Here is an 18,810-nt window from a genome sequence, read left to right on the forward strand (position 1 = left end):
AGCAAGCCCACTGAATGTGGAATGTGTTACCATGATCATTGGAATGGGAGATTCTTAGTGACTGTTGCTGCAGCTGTGCTCATGTCATACGTTTAAATATGTTATATGGCATGTATGTGGGTGTCTTTCCTCCATAAACTAATAAGTCATTATGAGTCTCTGCTATGGGTGAAGGGCATGGGATGGCCATCTGAGTGACCGTGACAACATATTATTAAAATATATATATTTTTTTTTTGGGGGCGTGGCTTGGAGAGCCAGCATGGCGGACGTGCTCTAGACGAGCTCCGTCCGGCCCGGTGTTTATGCTCCGATTATCCTGGCCCCCACAGCCATTTGGGGCTCGTAGCGACGCCAGACCTTTGCTGTTCCCTGGCTGGAGCTCCGGTGGCGGTTTCCGGTGCCCCGTGATTGATTCCAGGAGCCTGGTGTCCCGGGAGCGGAGGGGCCTAGCTGCGGCAGGACAAGCTGGGGCCTGGAGTTTGGCGACAACCCGGCCTGGAGAGAGGGGGGGCCTAACCTCTGGGCGTCTCCCGAGGCCTGGACAATTTCGGCAGCGGGTGGTGAGGGGACGCCTCTGCTCTGCCGCTGCTAGCTGGCGGTGGTTGTGGGCGGAGCGGCTGCCTCGACGCGGAGCAGACGGCCTGGTGAGGTGGGGCTGGCGGCAGCGGGGCGGCGGGCCCAGTGTGCGGAGGCCCCCGCTTCAAGTGCAGTGCGTATTGGGTCCCCCTGGCCCACTTGCTCCGGTCGGGAGCGGGCAGTGCAGGTGACAGGGCCTATTGAGGACCGGGAGCCGAGAGCTGGGGCATTATTGTGCTTGGTGAGGCCGGGTTGCGGAGCGGCCTCCCCTGCTCATCGGCCCCTGCGCCGGTCGCCCTGGGAGCGCCGCTGCTCTGAAGACATCGTAGACACGGGGTGCAACGCATCCCTGGGGCCATTTGGTGAACTGTGGCACTGGTGCATAGAGTGAAGCGGTGTGGCGGAGCGGCCTGCCCGGATCTTCGGTCACCGCGGTGGTCGCGCTGGAGCACCGCCGCCTGGAGGTGGTCACAGACATGGTAGGAGGTAGACCCCTGGGGGCCCCTTGATGGATGAGCAGTGGAGTCGGGATCGGCGTGGGAAGGCCGACTGGGGCCCATTGACTCTCCTGAAGATACCTGGGGCCGTCCCTGGGAGGCCTTCCGTCCCCTGGCGGGGGTGCCTTGGTGCCTGGCTGTGGTGGGCCCCTCCCCCGGCTCGACCTTCAGTTGCCCCCGCTGAGTGGACACTGGTGGTGGTGGTGGCGGTCGGGTGGGCGCTCCCTTTCCACGTGAGTGCCGGCTGGGACAGTGCCTAGTGGAGTGGCCGGTTTGAGATTGGCGGCCATGACGAGAGGGACGGGAGGTGCGGCGCTCCATGGGCCCATTGACAAATACACCGAGCCTGGTGGGGTAGCTGGAGCATCTGGGGGACGGCAGGAGCCCGGTCCGGACAATGCAGCTCTAATGGTGGCAATCACACAGCCCCGTGATATGCTTCAGGCGGAGATTGGAGCGGTGGGGGCTGATGTTTCACTCCTGCGGCAGGACCTGCGCAATGCTGTTTCCCGCATCATGGAGGCAGAGGGAAGAATCTCAGGTGTAGAGGTCGACGTCGGTGTTCTGAAACGGCAAGTGGCCAAGATGGAGGGGGTCCAGAAGGGACTGGCCCTGCGGGTCGAGGATACAGAAGGGCGCGCGCGGCGCAACAATCTGCGCTTTGTTGGCTTTCCGGAGGGCTGCGAGAAGGGTGTCATGGAGGCATTCTTGACCCGCTGGTTGGAGAGCTGGCTACCCCTGATGCTTTGTCCCGTTGCTTTGTAGTGGAGCGGGCTCACCGAGCTCTCATCCAGAAACCAACGGAGGGGCCCCGCCCGCGACCGGTTACTGCGAAGCTGCTGACCGCAATGTCATCTTAAAGCAGGCTAGGCTTCGGGAACCGCTTTTATTTGAGAACACTCGCATTATGGTTTTCCCGGACTATACATGTCTGGTTCAGCAGCAGCGCCAGTCCTTTCAGGCAGCTAAGGCCCGTCTTCGTGAACTCAAGCTCCCATATGCTCTCCTCTTCCCAGCTCGCCTGCGGGTGGTGTTCCAATCGCGCATGCATTTCTTTGAGACTCCGGAGGAGGTTTTCCAGTGGACTGACGAAACTGTGCGGGTGCAGCCGCATACTCCGCCTAGACTGCATGCTGACTCCTCGGATGGGGAGCTCCATCTGGGAACAATCTGGGTTCCCGCCTGGAGGGGAACTGGCGGTCCAGATCGCGGCAGTGTTCTGGTCGTGGAGGGGCAGTGGATTCGAGACCCTCGGCATCCGAACATTATGCAGTACTTTTGGGTTTGGTTTGCTATGTATGCTCTGTGATGCTCTGTTTAGGCCCTGTATGCTGACATGGTTTGGCTCTGTTATTGAGTTGCTGGATGTAGGGGAAAAAGGTTTTTGATGTGGGCTGCTCTCTTCCCCCCCCCCTTTTCTAAGGGGTTGGTGGTGGGTGGGAGTAGGTCTAGGTGCTGTGGTTTGTTGGGAGGGGATCCATTGGCAGGGGGGCCTCAGGACCTGTGTTGGGGCGGGGGCACCCACCTAGCCGCGACAAATACTTCAACGGTTTTGAGGTATGGGGTGGGGGGTGGGTTTGGGAGTTTCTGGTCGGGGGGCTGGGTGGGGTTGGGGGACCGGGGGTTGCACAGCTTGGGGGTCCCGGAATTTCGAGTTCTGTTCTGTCCATTTGTCCGAATGTCCATGTATTCCTTGAAGCGTCTCCCAGATGATGCCTTGCGTTGATGTGCCCCTGGGGGCCCCGGGCTCCCTGCTTGTCCTTAGCTGGAACGTTCGGGGTCTTTTGGATAAGATCAAGCGAGGGGCTGTGTTGCGGCTAGCGAAGTGTCAAGGGCCTGGCCTCCTTCTGCTCCAGGAAACACACCTATTGGGCACGAAGGTGCTGTGCTTGCAGAGATTTGGCTACCAACAGGTTTACCATGCTGGGTTTGCACGGGGTCCTGGGGCGTTGCTATCCTTGTTCATCGTAGGGTGCCTTACACCCACACAAGACTCCGGCAGGATGCGCAGGGGCGGTATGTAGTGATGCAGGGGGTGGTAGGAGGGACTCCCATAGTCTTGGATTGTGTATATGCCCCACCGCCTTTGCAATGGTCCCTCATAGAGAAGCTTTACACTGTTTGGGCTGATATCCCAAATGTGCTGATGGCAAATTGTGGTGACTGGAATGATGTCATGGAGGCTGCTAGGGACAGAATCTGAAAGAAACAGGTTAGTATTAGATTCCTTACCTTAGAATAGAATATCCCCAGGCGTCAGTCTGGATCCGGAAACTTTTGCGTAGCAGTAACCCTGCGCGTCGGTAGGCGTCGTCTGCAGGCGTCCCCTGTGGCTCTGCGTACGTCGTCGGCGTCGTGCGCCGTGATGACGTCGCTGGAGTATATAGACGCCGCCTCCGCGCGCTGATGTCAGTTCTTCTTTTTCCCACGCCAGTTAGCGCAGATCCGAAGAGCAGTACTCCGGTCTTTGACCAAAGTTTTTGAATCTTTTTGTATATTACTACGGTGCCGGTAGCATGCCTGGTTTTAAGAACTGTGACGACTGTGACCGCACGATGTCGGTCACGGACCATCACCTACTCTGCCTCCGGTGCCTGGGCCCCGACCACGACGTGGACGCCTGCGTCGATTGCCGGGCCTTGACGAATAAAGCTAGACAGGAGTGGTCCCGCAAGCTGCTCGAGCTCCGGGTGTCGGCCCCGCGTCGAGAGCGGTCCCGGTCCGGCCGGAGGTCAAGGGAGCGATCGAGGGAGCGGTCGCGGAGCCGTCACAAGCGCTCCGGGAGTCGTCACCATCCCTCTGGTTCCTCAGGTAGGAAGCACAAGAAGTCGGGGCGTCGTCATCGTACCCCCGACTCCCCCGCGATGCGGCCGGGGGTTCGGGTGGCCCCACCCCCGCGGCTCCGCGTGAGTCACCGACGCAGCCTGCTCCATACCCTGCGGTCCTTGGGCAAGGCGCGTCGCCCGAGGAGATAGAGGCGTTCCTCATGGCCATGAGGGCACTGTCTTCTCCGACAGGGCCTCCGGGCCCTGTGGTCCCGTCAGAGGGCCCTAGCGGTTCGGGTGCTCCTGCCTCGACGCCGTCGGGTGCTCCGGCCCCGGCGCCGGCGACGGCTCCGACCCCGGCGGATCGACGCCGGCTGGTCAACCGGCCTCTCCGGCGCTGATTCCATCGGGGCAACCCCTGGCGCCGCCCCCGCGCGGCGCCGGGTCTCCGGCGCCGGTGCTCCGGTGCCGGCTCCGGGCGGCGCCGCCCCCATTCCCTCTCCGACTCCGGACGCGGAGTCGAACCGGCGTCGCCCGACGCCGATGGGGCCTTTGGACCCCGGGGAGCCGGTCTACATTGTTGATTCCGAATATGGTGAAGATGTAGATTTCGGAGAGGAGTGGGAGGGGTCTGAGGACCCTCTGACCCGTGAGTGTCAGTACAATGTGGACTGGACGGGTGACTTGGGTGACGCCAGTGGTCTGGATGACTCCCCCAACCCTGGCTTTGTCTCGCCTCCTACAGTGGCTTCGGAGGAGGGGGCAGCTTATTCAGTGGTGTTGATGAGGGCTGCCAAGGCCTTAAACCTTGAGCTCCCCGTCGCGGCCGTGAGGACTAACATCCTCACTGAGGTCCTCAAACCGCAGTCAGGCCCACAGGAGCCACTGCTGCCGTTCAACGAGGCCTTAACTGACGTTCTTTTGGGCACGTGGTCCAGGCCCGCTTCAGGTTCGCCTGTTGATAGGAACGTGGCCAGATGCCACGGTCTGTGTACGGATGACCCCAAGTTCTTGTCCACCCATCCCACCCCTGAGAGCCTGGTGATCCAGGCCTCGACTTCCCAGACAGCATTCCCGTCGGCCCCGCCCGACCGGGAATCTAAGAGGTACGACCAGTATGGTAAGAAGGTCTTCTCGTCCCTGAGTCTGGGACTGCGGTCTTGCAACACCGCGTGCCTCTTGGGCCGCTACACCCACTCTCTGTGGGATACGGTTGCGGACCTGATGCCTGAATGCCCGCCGGAGGTACGGGCTAAGCTCGGCAAGGGTATGATTGAATGCCGAGACGCAGCAAGATACTCCATCAGGTGTGGTCTTGATACGACCGACTCACTGGGCAGAGCGATGTCCACGACGGTGGCGATTCGTCGCCACGCCTGGCTGAGATCCGCCAACTTCTTGGCAGATGTCCAGAATGCATTGATGGACATGCCGTTTGATGGCAGTCGCCTGTTTGGCGACAAAGCGGACCACGCGCTAGAGCGCTTCAAGGACTCCAGGGTCACGGCCAAGTCCTTGGGTCTCTCGACCCAGCGCCAGCAAACGGGTTCGTTTCGCTCCTTTCGTGGCCAAGGAAGGGGCGGTCCCACACGTGCTGCCAGCAACGCGCCGCAACAGACTTATCAACGCGGTGGCTGCCGTGGAAACCGCCGTGGTGGCGGTCGGGGACAGCGGCGGGGTCAGACCACACCTCCCCCCGCAGCATCTGCCACTAAATCCTCCTAGTCCGTGCTTTCAGGCCCATGTGACGCCAGTGGGGGGCAGGGTTTGCCATCACCTCTCCCACTGGCGCACAATAACATCATACAGGTGGGTGCTGCAGCTTGTCCGAAGGGGCTACTCCCTCCCCTTCGAGACCACTCCTCCAGCCATGCCACCACAGAACCACCGTGTGTCGGGGGACCACTTGAAACTTCTGCGGGAGGAAGTTACGGCCCTCTTGGCCAAGGGGGCCATCGAGCGCGTTCCTGGGCCAGAAGTAGGACGTGGTTGCTATTCCCACTACTTTCTGGTACCCAAGAAGGACAAAGGGGGCCTACAACCTATCTTGGACCTAAGGAACGTCAACGGCTTCCTCCGGAAGGAGAAGTTCAAGATGTTGACTTTAGCTCAGGTCTTGGCTGCTCTAGACCCGCAAGACTGGATGGTATCGTTGGACTTGCAGGATGCGTATTTTCACATCCCCGTCCTGCCGGCCCACCGGCGTTACCTGCGGTTCACGGTAAGCCACGAGCACTTTCAGTTTATCGTTCTCCCCTTCGGCCTTACCAGCGCCCCACGGGTGTTCACCAAGGTGATGGCGGTGGTCGCAGCCCATCTGCACAGATTGGGGGTTTCAGTCTTCCCCTATCTAGACGACTGGTTGTTGAAGGCGGGCTCGCCCCAGACAGTCGTCCACCACCTTCAGATGACGGCAGACCTCCTGCACGAGCAGGGGTTCTCCATCAATGTGCCGAAATCACACCTGTGTCCCTCTCAAAAGCTCCTTTTCATCGGCGCGGTTCTCAACTCGGCTCAGTTTCGGGTCTATCCTCCGGAACGGCGAGTCCAGGATATACAGGCTTTGATTCCCATCTTTCAGCCGTTATCCAGGGTTTCGGTCAGGTTGACGCTGCGGCTGCTGGGGCTGATGGCTTCCTGCATCCTTCTGGTGCATCACGCCCGGTGGCGGATGCCGGCTCTGCAGTGGGACCTGAAGTTTCAGTGGGCCCAGCATCAGGGCCACTAGTCCGACCATGTCTTGATCTCGGAGGGCACTGCGAGACAACTGCAGTGGTGGCTTACGGACCGCGATTGGGTGAGAGGCAGATCCCTCTCCCTTCCCCAACCGGAGCACGTTTTTGTGACGGACGCGTCCCTCCAGGGCTGGGGAGGCCACTTGGGAGAGGCAGAGATCAGAGGCATCTGGTCTCCGGTGGACTCCCGGCTCGTATAAACCTGTTGGAGCTCCGGGCGATTCGTTTGGCACTGAAAGCATTCCTCCCCTTTGTCAACGGGAGTGTAGTGCAGGTGTTCACGGACAACACCACTGCCATGTGGTACTGCAACAAGCAGGGCGGGGTGGGGTCGTGGACCCTTTACCGGGAGGCTCTGCGCCTCTGGCAATGACTGGAACGTCAGGGCGTGACTCTGACGGTTCAACACCTGGCAGGTTCTCTGAACGCCTGGGCGGACAAACTCAGCCGTCGGTGCTCGATGGATCACGAATGGCGTCTGAACTCGGACGTGGCGCGAGGCCTCTTTCTGCAATGGGGAGAGCCTTGGTTAGATCTATTCGCCACAGAAGAGAACGCGCAATGTCATCAGTTCTGCGCGTTGGAGTTTCCAAGACGGCACTCGCACGGCGACGCCTTTCGGCGCGAGTGGAGTTGCGGTCTGTTGTACGCCTTTCCGCCTATACCACTTCTGCCCAGAGTGCTGAAGAAGATCAGGCGCGACCGGGCCCAAGTCATCCTTGTGGCTCCGGACTGGGCTCGAAGGTACTGGTATCCCGAGCTACTCAGCATGTCAGTCGGTCCCCCGATCCGCCTGCCCCTTCAGGAGGACCTTCTGTCGCAGCAGCAGGGGACGGTCCTCCACCCGAACCTTCTCCAGTCTCCACCTTCATGCGTGGAGATTGAGCGGCGACAGTTGAGGCCATTTGACTTGCCTCCTGAAGTCTGTGATGTGATTCTGGCAGCCAGGCGTTCCTCCACGAAATCGGTATACGCCTGTCGGTGGAACAAGTTTGTGGCATGGTGCACAGCAAAAGCTGTGGATCCTCTCTCTGCCCCTCTTTCTGAGGTTCTTCTCTTCCTTCTTTCTCTTACCCAGCAGGGCTCTGCTTTGGGCACTATCAAGGGCTACCTTTCTGCCCTTTCGGCCTTTCTGAGGCTGCCTGATCAACCTTCTTTGTTTAAGTCCCCCATTGTAACAAGATTCTTGAAGGGCATCACTCACATGTATCCACCTGTTCCGTTTGTGATGCCTCAGTGGGACTTGAACCTGGTTCTAACCTTCTTGATGTGTGCTCCCTTTGAGCCCCTTCATTCCTGTCCTCTCCGTCTCCTGACTTTAAAGACGGCTTTCCTGGTTGCCATCACCTCTGCCAGGAGAGTGAGTGAGCTCCAGGCTCTTTCTGTCAAACCTCCTTTCCCGTCCATTCATCCTGACAAGGTGGTTTTGAGAACTAGACCTTCTTTCCTGCCCAAAGTAGTCTCTGCTTTTCACATCGGGCAGTCCATCACCCTCCCTTCCTTCTTCCCGCCTCCGCATCCTTCAAAGGATGAAGAGCGGCTCCATCGTCTGGACCCAAAACGTGCGCTCTCATTTTATATGGATCGCACAAGCCAGTTCCGGGTGGATGACCAACTGTTTGTTGGCTACGTGAGTGCGAAGAAGGGACGGGCGGTACATTAACGGACCATCTCTCAGTGGGTCGTTCTGTGCATCAAAGTGTGCTACTCTTTGGCTCGGAAGGAGCCTCCTGTTGGGCTGAGGGCCCATTCCACTCGGGCCACGGCGGCTACTACTGCCCTGGGCCGGGGAGTCCCCTTGCAGGACATTTGCCAGGCGGCTACATGGGCCTCGCTGCACACCTTTGCGAGGCACTACTGCCTGGACAGTCAAGTCTGGAGGGATGGCTTCTTTGGCTGTTCTGTCCTCCAGGACTTTCTGGTGTAGGATTGTATTGGTTCGCAGACCCACCACCGGGGTTGGTATTGCTGGGGTATCTATTCTAAGGTAAGGAATCTAATACTAACCTGTTTCTTTCAGATGAACAAGTTACTTACCATCGGTAACGATATATCTGTAAGAAACAGTAGTTAGTATTAGATTCCTTACCGCCCCACCCATCCTCCCCGTTCTGCGAACTGATACCTAGGGTTAAGGACATCCCTTTCAGGGCCCTAGTTTCAAATGGCACCAGTGTTGGTTCTCGCATGGCTCTGCGTGTTCTGGCGCGGAAAAGCTGTGTGCAAAGAACTGACGTCAGCGCGCGGAGGCGGCGTCTATATACTCCAGCGACGTCATCACGGCGCACGACGCCGACCACGGACGCGGAGCCGCAGGGGACGCCTGCAGACGACGCCTACCAACGCGCAGGGGTACTGCTACGCAAAAGTTTCCGGATCCAGACTGACGCCTGGGGATATTCTAAGGTAAGGAATCTAATACTAACTACTGTTTCTTACAGATATATCGTTACCGAAAGTAAGTAACTTGTTCTTCCGGCAGGAGGGCGAGGTGCCGGTGGGCCGCCCCTCGAAGCTGCAGGGATTTGTGGCTGGTATGGACTGGATTGATTCATGGAGGCATACTCATTTGTATCGGCGGTGCATGGGTCCTTCTGGAGTCTTGACTAAATTTCTATTCCCAGGGCGAGGGTGAGCTGCCTAGAATCGGCGACAATCCATCCACGGGGTCTCTCGGATCATTCCCCGGTGTCGGTTGAGCTACAGCTGGTTTGGGGGAGACATCCGTTTCGGTGGCGCATGTTGGGGATGGCATCTTCAGCAGGAGGACTACAGGCGACGTATGTGCTGTCAGCTTACCTTACATCTAACGTGGGCTCTTTTGATGGGGCCACAACACTATGGGAAGCCCTGAAACCCACATTGAGGGGTGTGGATATCGCCTGGTGTGTGGAGGCACGGAGGCGCAAACGGGAGGCATTGGTGCGTGCGGAGGCTGAGGTGGAGGCCTTGGAGTGCAGTAGTAGTCAATCTGGTGAGGCTTGTGATTTGAGCCAACTCCTGCTAGCACAGCAGTCCTATGCTGCGCTGCTTATGGACGAGGCTCGTCAGGTGTGGCTAGCCACTCGTAGGAGAATCTGCCAGTGGGGAGATAAGTCCAGCAAAATGTTGTATAGGCTCTGTCAAGGGGTCTTTTATGCGCAGCAGTTACCAGGGCTGCTGGATGATGCAGGGGAACCGTTGATTCACCCCGGTAGTCTGGCCGAAAGCTTTTCGCGGTATTATGCGGAGCTCTATGCCCCACGGGAGTGCCTCCTGCCTGCCCAGATTGATAAATTCCTGGCGAATCTGCCTCCTAAGGCGGTGACGGATGACGTGCGCAACAAGTTAGACCTTCCCCTGACATCTGAGGAACTGGGCATTGCACTGGGAGAGCTAAACCCCGGGAAGGCCCCTGGTCCAAATGGGTTCCCCAGTGAATTCTTTAAGAAATATAATACCCAACTCGTCCCTCACTATTGGGCGGCCTTGGAGGAGGCTAGGAATCAGGGCAGGCTTCCCCCAGGCTGGCGGCACGCGGAGGTGGTGGAGTTCCAAAAGCCGGGACGACCCCCAGAACAGCATTCCTCTTATCGCCCCATCTCGCTTCTCAACGTGGAAGCCATAGTGCTGGCCAAGGCATTGGCCAATAGGCTCCTTCCATATATATTGGACCTGGTCCATCCCTATCAGGCTGGCTTTATGCCACAAAGGGCGACCAGAGCAGAAAACAAGGGTGGTTTGGCCCTATGGGGAAGAGGGTAGGTTGGGCCAATATAATAAAGAAACAGGGGATTTTTTACCTAGGCCTCTAAGGATTGATTCAAACAATAAATGTTATTTTGATAAAAAAAACTTTATTTGTTTACCTCGACAATCGATTTTGTCTTTGGTTTCTTTGATTTTTACCAATTTTTGTTATCTTTTTATACACAGAAAAAGAGCGCCATCAACCTCACATATAGCCATATGTGATATACAATACAACTGTGTGAATATTTACAAGAAGTGAATGAAACACAGAAAATGTGAAAAACATTTAAATCACAAAGGTGCTCATAATTGTAACAAAAACATGGACAATAAAGTAACCATCAGAGTTAGAAAAAACACTTCATTTATCAGTAAATAGGCTCATGGGTAAGAACTTTTCGCATGTGACCCCTGGCCACTCAGGCTGAACAAATCAAACTGCTTAAAGAGAAAAGCCCATTTCAAGCATCAAACGCTTTAAACTCAAATGTCAATTTGCAGGATAAATGCCAAGATAAAAAAGCCGACGCGTTTCGAATCCTGTTTGTGGATTTGCAGGATTCTCATCAGGGCAGTGTAATTCTAGTCCATGGACACTTGTGTAGATTTTATCCAAGGTTGCGCTTGCTTCATGAAAAACCATCTATGGTGTGGAACCGCGCTGATGCCTTCTTACTCCGGTGGCTAGGCTGCCTGTGTCCGGAAATTATTTTGCAGGATCCAAGTTACATTTTTGTCTGAATCTTTGGCGGCGTGAAATTTCCGCTCCGAGTTTCTTAAATTCTTTCAGCGCTGTTCGAGTTCTGGCTTCTCGCGTTCACACTGCTGAACGGCCCACTCTGAATGTAGGTGTCAGTGGCCGGGCGACCAGACACAACATTAGACGGGCCCGCGAGGCGATTAGGGACACAGGGCGGCAGGCGGAGCTTCTGTTGGCCGATATCGACAGAGCGTATGATTCCCTTAATTGGGTATACTTGTTTTTAATTACTCCCGCGGCTTAACTTGGGCCCCCGCTTCCTCTCCTATGTACGTCTCTTGTATACAGACCTGACAGCTTCGGTTCGGGTGGCGGGAGCGGTGTCCTCCACATTTCACATTTGGCGCGGCACCCAACAGGGGTGTCTGTTATCGCCTTACCTGTTTGTCCTGGCCATGGACCCCCTCGCTGCATGGGTGCGGATAGACGCTCAGCTGCGTGGGTTTGATTGGGAGGGGGGTTCGTCTGACAAAATCGCGCTCTACGCAGATGACGTCCTCTTCTTCCTTACTACCTTACATAGCTCAGGGCCGCGCCTTCTAGAAATTCTACAGATTTTTGGTGAGAACTCAGGCTTATATATGAATCCCCGCAAGTCTACCCTGAGGGTCTTGGGCGAGCAGACGTCGGTGGTCGGTAGTTGGGCCGCTTCGTTTCAGGTAGCGGTTGGAGGGCTCCAGTATTTGGGGTCTTCCTGTCGGATGGCCCCGGCTGTGTCTTGGGAACGGAACTTGGTGCCAGTGTGGGACCGGGTACTTGCGGACATGAAGACCTGGGCGCGTATGCTACTTACCATTTATGGCAGATCGGCCATCTTTAAGATGGTGGCGCTCCCGCACCTGCTGTATCAGCTCCAGAACCACCCCTATCCGATTCCTCCGAGCTGGTTTCGTCAAGTCAATTCTCACCTGGGACAATTCTTATGGGAGGGGGGTGTGGTTCGGGTAGCATTGCGCACGTGCTTCCTCTCCACCTATTGTGGTGGACTGGCCACGTCAGACGTTCTTTCCTACTATCAGGCCCCCAATTTGTTGTTGTTGAATGAATGGTGGTATGGTGATCGTTCGGATCCGGCTTATGCCATGGAGCGCTTCTTGATGGGCTCCAATACGCTTCATACTATAGTCTACTCTGCGCCCCTGCGTAGTGCACTGCCCACAGCTACTCGGGTGGTATTCCTCATCTGGAAACAGGCCCTGCGCCGCGTGGGGTGGTGGAATGTCCTGACGGCAGATGCCTTTATGGCACAATGGCCGCTTCCCAGCTCTAGTCTCTCTACAGGGCTTTGTGGGGTGGGACAGGGTGGGGATCTCGACCTTAGGGGATGTGATACATGACACCACACTGAAATCTTTCCAAGAACTCCGATACGAATTTGAGATGCCCAACTCCCAATTTTTTCGCTACCTTCAGTTTCGCCACACCCTATCCCCCAGCTTGGTGGGTCTGGAGACTTTGCCGGACTTCAATCCCCTGGAGGCGAAAGTGTTTATGGGGGACCTGGTAACAAAGAAAATTTTGTGCATATACCAAACATTGGTCATTCATATTTATCCCACGCTTCAAAAACTCAGGGAACACTGGGAGGGAGATGTGGGGGAGTTGGAGGAGGAGGACTGGAGGGAGGCGCTGGCTTCACCTCGGGGCGCAGCTATTGCTATGCGCCTCCACTTGGTCCAGTTCAAATTCCTGCATAGGGTCTATTATACAAGAGTTCGTCTGTTTAGGGCAGGCCTGATAGCCTCGCCGACTTGTCTTCGCTGCCAGAGCGAGGAAGGGACATTCATTCATACTGTATGGAGTTGCGGGATTGTAGCCCGTTTCTGGAGGGGAGTGTTGGCCTGTTTAGCGGAGGTGTTGGGGTGGGAGCTCCCAAATACGCCGCAGTTTGCCTTATTGCATGTTATGGATGGGGTGGGGGGCAACTTGTACAAGAGACACCTGATGTTACTAGGCCTCACCTCTGCTAAGAGAGACATAGCCAAAGGGTGGAAGGACGCCTGTGCCCCTAAGATGACGATCTGGAAAAGGGGCCTAGATTTTTATATGGGCCTGGAGCGCCCGATCTATATTGCTAGGGGTTGCCCTCGGAAGCATTTTAAAATTTGGAAATGCTGGGCAGATTATAGGGGGGGTGGTTGGAGCCTCCAGTGGAGCAGGATGTACTCCCTCTGGATGAGTGAGGGGGGCTGTGTTAAAGAGTCTGGAATATGGTGCAGACAGGATGCATGGATTATATGGGTTCGATTCAATATATGGTGTAATATATGTTCGGTGTGGACTTCTTTTCTTTGTTATTTTTCCCTGGTCCTATTGAAAGCTGTGCAACTGTGGGGGGGAGGAGTACTGGAGGGGGGGGGGGGAGTTGGGTTGTGGGGGGAAGCTGGGAGGGGGAGTGGGTGGGGTACAGTGGGGTTGGTTGGGGGGATTTCACGTTTTCTTTGTAGTGTTTGTCTATACAGTGGAAAAGTCAAATGCTGATGATTTTGTGATGTTTTTGTGACAGGCTCCCCTGGGTGTCAGGGCCCTGTGCTGCATCTGCAACTGTGACAATAAAAATGTGTTTTTTAAAAAAACACGTTTTTTTTTCAGTTCTGTATCTCACAGCTCTATGGTGGATTATCTTTTGAAATACCATGTTCATCTAGGTAACACAGTTGTATCAGAGATGGCATGAATGTGGTATATAGACTACCCTTGAGGGTAAATAATATTCAAGAAAAATTAAGAAATGCAGTTTAGTGGTCTAGAGGTTTCATTTTTCATCTGTTTGAGAGCTTACCAGAGTTGGGCAATGCTGAAGTATTTTGATACTTTCCCCATATTAAGAAAAAGTGTCTAACTGCTGTGGTGTAAGATTAGATTGGGACTGAGAATAAAGCAGTGAATCACCGGTCCCTGTAAGAAATTCTCAAGAGAAGGAAGATGCAAAGAAACAAAAACTGAAAGTGATTATTCGTAAAAGGTAAAACTACTTCCCTAGTAACATTCCCTTGGTTGCTACATCATATGATAAATTACCGTAGTACTTATAACTTTTTCCCTTGCTTGCCAAATAGCCAGGGATTCATTGACAAATAAGCTGGCGTACCTTGCTAAATGAAAGCAAGCCAGACCACATGGGAAGGACAAGGTGTTTGAAGTGCTGGAGCATAGTAGGCCTGGGCCTCCATAATTCATGGGCATGTTAAGCCAGGCAGAGTCCTGCATCCCATTCTTAATTTCTAAAAATACAACACAAAGAAACCTATTAGTATGGGCATTTGTTAGGCTGGACTACTGTGTGGGTCTGTCTCAATCTCCATTGGATATTTTGCCTGGTTATGAGCTGCATTCCAGTTCCCCTTTGTCTACTGTGGGGTCCTGGCAGAAGTGGTGTACCACTCCCCAGGCTCCTTAAAGATTTCCTCTGAATGTTTAATGTATTGGAAAGGGGGTCGCGCTCAGGTATTTTGTGGATCAATGAGCATATTAAGAATGCAGCAATAGAATGCTGTCCAAATATCCTGCTTAGTGTAGAAAGAACAGTTGGGTATTCTTGCTCCTCCGTGAATGCCTGTTAGACTTTCTGGTTTCGCCTTTGCCTACCAAATCTCTTGTATTTAAAAAAAAATCTTAATACGGTGCCAGTCCGTTAATTACCTTTACTTACTATTGGTTCGCTCTCACCTCACTCATGGTTCCTTAGTTCCTATTGGTCATCACCTCCGTCTCCCTCCTAGGCTTCAAGTCTTTTTCCTGCCATGGAGCCTGGACCAAATACTGCTTCCGATGGCCAGTGTCCTCCTACTGGCTGCAAGCACTCTTTTTTGTTACTTTTCAACATAACTCTTATTGAGTTCATGTCTCTGAAGTCCCCTCCCAATGCATGCGCTGTTTTCAGTCCTTCTCCATTCACGCTCACTCTTTCACCCAACTCTCACTCCCCCTCTCAATGTGTTTCCTACTCTCTACGCCTGTGTTACCTGCCCACCCCCATAAATACTCATGATGCCAGATAGCACGCTCTTGCACCCCGCGCATTCACTGTGCCACAGCAAATTGCTGACTGGTTTCACATCTCCGCTACAGAAAATGTGTAGTGAAGAGGGAGACAATGCGGCCTCTGTGTTTTTTTCTTCTGTGCTGAAAATAAACCATGTTTGAAATATTATGCGTCCTATAGACTTTGAGGAGTTAAAACAGTGTTTCTGGCTAGCAGCCATTTTTTTCTTGGGTTATTAGCTGCCTACCAAAGTGCTGACCTGAATGTACAATTACATTGTTCAATTCAGCCCATTGTTCTAGGGTATCTGAAAGAAACCAGTTAGTGTTAGATTCCTTACCTTAGAATATCCCCAGGCGTCAGACTGGATCCGGAAAGTGTTGCGTAGCGTCGGTAGGCGTCGTCTGCGGCTCTCCGTCTGTTGTCGGTGTTATGATCGCCGGTATGACGTCGTCGGAGTACTTAGACGCCGCCCTCGCGCGCTGACGCCAGTACTTCTTTTTTTCGCGCCAGTAAGCGCAGATCCAGGAAGAACAGTACTCCTAGTCAATTTTTGACTAAACTTTTTAAGTTTAAAGCATTTTTATTAAACAAAAGAAACATGGGGAAGGGAAGTAGGAGGTCAAGGTTACATACAGTACAATGAGTAAAAAAGGAGAGACATGTTGCAGCAGTTCTAGTTGGAAGGGGGAGGTCGGTGGTCCAGGAGGGGAAGAAAAGGCATAAACTGTAAGGCAATAAGACAGTGCGCACAACCCTCCTATAGTCCCCAACCTCCCACACAAAGCTAAGCGCGAGTAGCGTCCTGCAACACAGTGAAACACAACGCAGTCCCTCCAAGCCCCCCGTCCCCAGAAAAGGGAAGAAAAAGAAAACAATACCCCAACATCCCCGTCCAGTAGCCCGCAATAGAAACATCACCCCAAACAGCCTACCCCCATCCCCCAGTTCCCCCAACCCCATCCCTCTTAATCCGCTGGGGCCGCCGGTGGCGTCAGCCTAAGAAGGCGCAGGTACCTCGGACATGTGAGCTCCCGAAATTCCGTGGACAGTAGTGCCAAGAAGGGGTGCCAGAGCTCCTCGAACTGATCTACATTTCCAGCCACCGTGAGCGACATCTTCTCCATACCCAGTACCTGCCAGAGTCTATGTAGCCAGCCAGTGATAGAGGGGGCAGTGGGGGTGCGCCAGTGGACAAGGATATTTTGAACCGCTGAGCCTAGCGCAATAGCAATCTGCCTACCCCTGCGGGACTTCAGCGGGTACATCAAGTCATTGGGAAGGCCTAGCAGGACGTATGCCGGGAAGCGCGGGAGTTCAATCTCAAAGTGTCTGTCCACCTCATCTAGGACCTCTTTCCAATAAGCAGTCAGTACCGGGCACCCCCAGAGAATGTGCGAAAGAGTACCTTCCTGTCCGCAGCCCCGCCAGCATCCCTTGTCGGCGAGTTTGTGCATCTCATAGAGCCTCTCCGGGGTGTAATACCAGTAGGTGGACACCTTGGTAAAGGTCTCCGTCAGCCCAGTGTGGTACGCAGAGTGCCTCGCCCGATATGCGATCTTGTCCCACTCCTTGTGGCTCAGGGCCCTGCCCAACTCTCTGTGCCAGCGCTCCCTCCCCGGATTGTGGTAATGAAACGGCGGAGGTTGGAGAAATTTATACAGATCGGTAATAAGCTTGGCATCCGAGGTCCGGGTCACCAGCCACCGCTCGTAAGATGTGATTTGACGGGCTGCGACGTCGCGCACTTGGGGTTGGAGAGCCCAGTGACGGACCTGCATGTAGCGCAATCTGTCCACCTCCGTCAGACCAAATTCCTGTCGGAGTTGTTGGAAAGGAAGCACGCCCTCCGGCCCGTAAATCTGAAAGAGCACCCTGCAACCTGCACTCACCCAGTGGGAAAAAGCTCCCGGTTCTAGGCCCGGAGTAAAGTCCGGGTTACCAACTATGGGTGTAAACGGTGATGGGAAGGTAGTTAGCTCGCGAAGCTCGCAAACCGCATCCCACACTCTCAGGGGAACCCGGGTGACAAAGGAGGCGTAGAGATTAGCCGGGCGATGTGCGCGCCGCAGGAATGGGACCTCCTGAAGGGTGCGTCCCGCTACAGCCTGATCCTGAAAGAGCCAGTGCTTGTCAGATTCCCACCTGCTCCATTCCACCAGATACCGGAGTTGCGCTGCTTGAAAATACTTCCGGAGATCCGGAACACCAAGACCCCCCGCCTCCGGCGCAAGCGTGGAGAGAACCCTCTTCATCCGAGGCCTGCGGCCTTGCCACACAAAACGGGAGATGTCAGCCTGCGCTTGCTGTATCCAACCCACAGGGGGCTGGAGAGGTAGAGCGCGAAAAAGATACAAGATCTGAGGCAGCACCGTCATCTTCACCGCTGCGATACGACCCAGCCACGAGAGCAGGCCCTTGCTCCAGCGGCCGAGTTCCTCCTTAATCTTCTTGCCAAGGGAAGAGTAGTTAGCTTTGACCATTTCAGGCAGCGAAGGAGCAAGCAGGATCCCCAGGTATGGCACCGTGGACGAGGACCACTGCATGGGGAAAAGACGCTGGAGGTCTCTCCTGGTGTCCGCGGAGAGCGACACATCCAGGGCAGCCGATTTGGACATGCTCATTTTAAAGCCGGCCACGCGTGCGAAGGCGTTCAGTTCCTGGACGCAAGCAGGGAGTGACCGCCTGGGGTCATCCAGGGTCAGCAGGACATCGTCCGCATACAGGCTAACAGTATGGGTATACTGACCCATCTTAACCCCAATAGCGTCCGGATTGTCGCGAATCCTCTGGGCAAACGGCTCCATGTAGAGGGCGAACAAGAGCGGCGAGAGGGGGCAGCCCTGTCTCGTACCACGCTCAATGACAAAACTACCAGAGCTGTGCCCATTGACCCGCACCGATGCTGATGGTCTCTTATAACAGTTGAAGACCATGGTGCGGAACTTCTCGCCGATCCCCAGTTTCCCGAGAACCAGCTCAAGGTACGGCCAATAAACCCTATCAAAGGCCTTCTCCGCATCGACCGACAGCAACATCAGTTCCCCCGGGACGCGCGAGGCCTTTTCTAATACGTGCGTCACTCTCTTAGTGTTATCGACTGTCTGTCTACCGGGTACAAAACCAGCCTGGTCCGCCTCCACCAGGCCCGGTAGGTACAGGCCAAGTCTGGCCGCCAGGATCCCCGTGTAGAGCTTAAGATCCACATTCAGAAGGGAGATAGGTCGATATGAACCATACAGGGTCCGGTCCTTCCCGGGTTTCGGAATAACCAACACAGTCGCGGAAAGAAGGTCCGGCGGAATAGCCCCCGGCTCGGAGAAAGAGTTAAACAGGCGAGCCAGGACAGGCGCCACAGTGGAGCAGAAGGTCTTGTAGAACAAGGCCGTGTAGCCATCTGGGCCCGGGGCTTTACCGTGTTTCAATCGTGCTATAGCGGAGATGACTTCCTCCACATGGATGTCCCTCTCTAGGTGGTCCGCCTGGGCGGGCTCTAGTATCGGGAGGGTCACCGACTCCAGATAGTCCTCAGCGTCTCCCGGTGAGGAGGGTTCCGCGGCATATAGCGTCTCGTAAAAGCTACGAAAGGAATCCGCCACCTCTGCGTCTCCAGAAACCAAAACCCCATCTGTACCCACTAGCTCCTTCACCACATTGCGTTGCTGCGCAGCCCTGAGCCGATGGGCCAGGAGCTTACCGCATCTGTCCCCACCCGTATAAAAGGCATGCTTCAGACGCAACGCAGCGTATTCCGCCC

At 55.1% G+C, this 18,810-nt stretch overlaps 1 protein-coding gene across 10 annotated transcripts in view; it reads left to right on the plus strand.

Annotated features, from left to right (window-relative positions):
• Positions 1-18,810, plus strand: part of CASK (calcium/calmodulin dependent serine protein kinase) — a 1,261,401-nt gene that overhangs the window by 694,619 nt on the left and 547,972 nt on the right. The gene's annotated exons all lie outside the window — the stretch shown is intronic.

Source organism: Lissotriton vulgaris, chromosome 8, assembly GCF_964263255.1.
Source record: "Lissotriton vulgaris chromosome 8, aLisVul1.2, whole genome shotgun sequence".
In the NCBI taxonomy this organism is placed as follows: domain Eukaryota; kingdom Metazoa; phylum Chordata; class Amphibia; order Caudata; family Salamandridae; genus Lissotriton; species Lissotriton vulgaris.